Source organism: Cebus imitator, unplaced genomic scaffold (genome assembly GCF_001604975.1).
Source record: "Cebus imitator isolate Cc_AM_T3 unplaced genomic scaffold, Cebus_imitator-1.0 Scaffold14, whole genome shotgun sequence".
NCBI lineage: Eukaryota > Metazoa > Chordata > Mammalia > Primates > Cebidae > Cebus > Cebus imitator.
The window spans coordinates 9,064,683-9,067,295 of NW_016107329.1; the positions used below are offsets into that span (position 1 = coordinate 9,064,683).

Below are 2,613 nucleotides of genomic sequence, written 5' to 3' on the forward strand. Positions count from 1 at the left end.
CAAGTTGAGGCTACCGGGACCACCGGTGTTTGTGGACTTCCCTTGCTGGGATGTGTAACCTTGTGGAGGCCATGGGCTGCTGATACAGTCTGGCCATTGTCCCCACCCAGATCTCTTGTTGAATTGTCATCCCCAGTGCTGGAGGCTGGGCCTGGTGGGAGGTGAACCCCTCATGGCTGGTGCTGTCTCCACTGAAAGATGAGCCTTCAACCCAGATGGTGAGTTCTTGTGAGATCTCATCATTGAAGTGTGTGGGACTTTCTGCACCTCCCAACCCTGTTTGCTTGTTCCTGTTCTGGCCATGTGATGAGCCTGCTCCCCCTTAAACTTCTGCCATGATTGTACTGAGGCTTCCCCAGAAGCTTGGCAGATGCTTCCTGTAAAGCCTGTGGAACCATGAGCCAATGAAACCTCTTTTCTTTTTGTTTATTTATTTATTTATTTATTTGAGACAGCGTCTCACTCTGTCACCTATGCTGGAGTGCAATGGCATGATCTTGGTTCACTGCAGCCTCTGTCTCCTGGGTTCAAATGATTCTTGTGCCTCAGCCTCCCAAGTAGCTGGAACTACAGGCGTGTGCCACCATACTTGGCTAATTTTTCTATTTTTAATAGAGACAGGATTTCACCATGTTGGCCAGGCTGGTCTCAAACTCCTGACCTCAAGTGATCCACCTGCCTTGGCCTCCCAAAGTGCTGAGATTACAGGCATAAGCCACCATATCTGGCCTAAACTCCTTTTCTTTATAAATTACACAGTCCCAGGTATTTATTTATAGCAATGCAAGAATGACCTGATACAACTGTATTTCAGGGGAGGGGCCTGGAGAGACCCAAGCAGTTGTGTGGGTATCTCCAAGCCCTAGCTGAGTAGATAAAATACATGGTCTGGATCCCAGGAGCCCTTTCAGCCTCAGTGCCAGCAACCGCTATGCCTTGAGTCCCCTAAGTCAAGTTTCTGTCCCTAGAGGAGACTGGGCAGTGGAGGTGTGCGGTGGTTGAGGAAGAGTCATTGTAGGTATTGGCTATCTTAGCATATTTGTCGCCAAGGACTGTCCTTGTGCTTCAGGGTGTTAATGTGAGCTTTCATTTGAGATAGCTAATTTCTTGAGTAACAGTAAAGCCTCGTGTAAATTAGCTTCTTGGGTTCTATTTTTTTTTTTGAAACGGAGTCTCACTCTGCTGCCCAGGCTGGTGCCATCTCGGCTCATGCAACCTCCCTCTTCCGAGTGCAAGCAATTTTCCTGCCTCAGCCTCCCAAGCAGCTGGGACTACAGGCACACACCACCATGCCAGGGTTATTTTTTCTATTTTAGTAGAGACAGGGTTTCACCATGTTGCCCAGGCGGTCTTGAACTCCTGAGCTCTGGCAATCTGCCTGCCTTGGCCTTCCACAGTGGTAGGATTACAGGCGTGAGCTACGGCGCCTGGCCGGGTTCTATTTTTTAAATTATTTTTTATTGTGGTAAAATATATATAGCACAAAGGTAATTATTATTATTTTTTATTTTTGTAAGTTATTTTATTTCTTCCATGATGATTTACAGGACTATCTTCAAACCAGTCCAAATATTTTATAAACAACATCTGGCCATTTTCTAACCAGTTGAGTAATTTGTTGAACAATAAGCTACCTCACATCTTTCAGCAAGAAATACATTAAATTTGGATAGTAAAGACATTACATAATGAATTAGGACACAATTAAAATTTGCTTTAAATATTTCTTTTAAATAATTCACACTTCTACTCAATGAAGGGAGACGTTTTCACAGTCCAGAGGTCTTTTATTTTGTTAACACCGATTATGCCATGAACTCCCAGGGAAGAGGTTCCAGCAGCTCAGGCCCCTTCCCATTGGCTCCCACGCCGTGTGCTGCTCTGCGTGGCGCAGGCTGGTGCTTCAATTGGACCCAGGTACCTTTCTCTTTGGCTTCCTTCTTTTTCTGATCATTTTCCTTCATGCGTTTCAGGAAGCTATCTAGCTCTTAGAGTGCCTGATGTGCTCAGTATGCACATGAATTCTCTTGGCAAGAATCTTGCCCTTAACTTCTTTGTTTACCACAATGCCAACAGCATGCTGGGGAACACTGTCGACTTTCCAGTTTGCCATGGCGACACTTGTGGGGCTTCCTTTTTGAACAGTCCCTGTTTTCTTGATGTCTACAATATCACCTTTCTTATAGATTCCCATGAATGTGGCCACAGGAAGGACTCTGTGTTTTCTAGAAGGCGTAGAGAACACATATCGGGTGCCTGTCCTCTTTCCCTTTGTGTTTGTCATTTTGGTAAATTCCTGGAAGTTGGCAGTTCTAGCCAAAAAGCCCAAAATTTATTATCTTAACCATTTTTAAGTGTACAGTTGAGTGGCATTAGTGCATTTGCATTCGTGTGCCACCAAAAAGCAGCATTCATCTCTAGAAGTTTTTCATCTTTCCAGAGTGAAATTCTGTGCCTGTTAAACACTCACTTCCTGTCCCCCTCCCCTGACCCCAGCCCCTGGAGCCCCATTCTACTTTGCCTCTCTACGAGTTTGACCACATAAGGGATATAAGTGGGATTACACAGTATTTGTTCTTTTGTGACCGGCTTATTTCACATAGCGTAATGTCC

At 45.1% G+C, this 2,613-nt stretch overlaps 1 pseudogene; it reads right to left on the reverse strand.

The window, feature by feature from the left end:
* Positions 1-1,805: 1,805 nt before the first annotated feature.
* On the reverse strand, positions 1,806-2,287 carry LOC108284547 (annotated as a pseudogene).
* Positions 2,288-2,613: the final 326 nt, after the last annotated feature.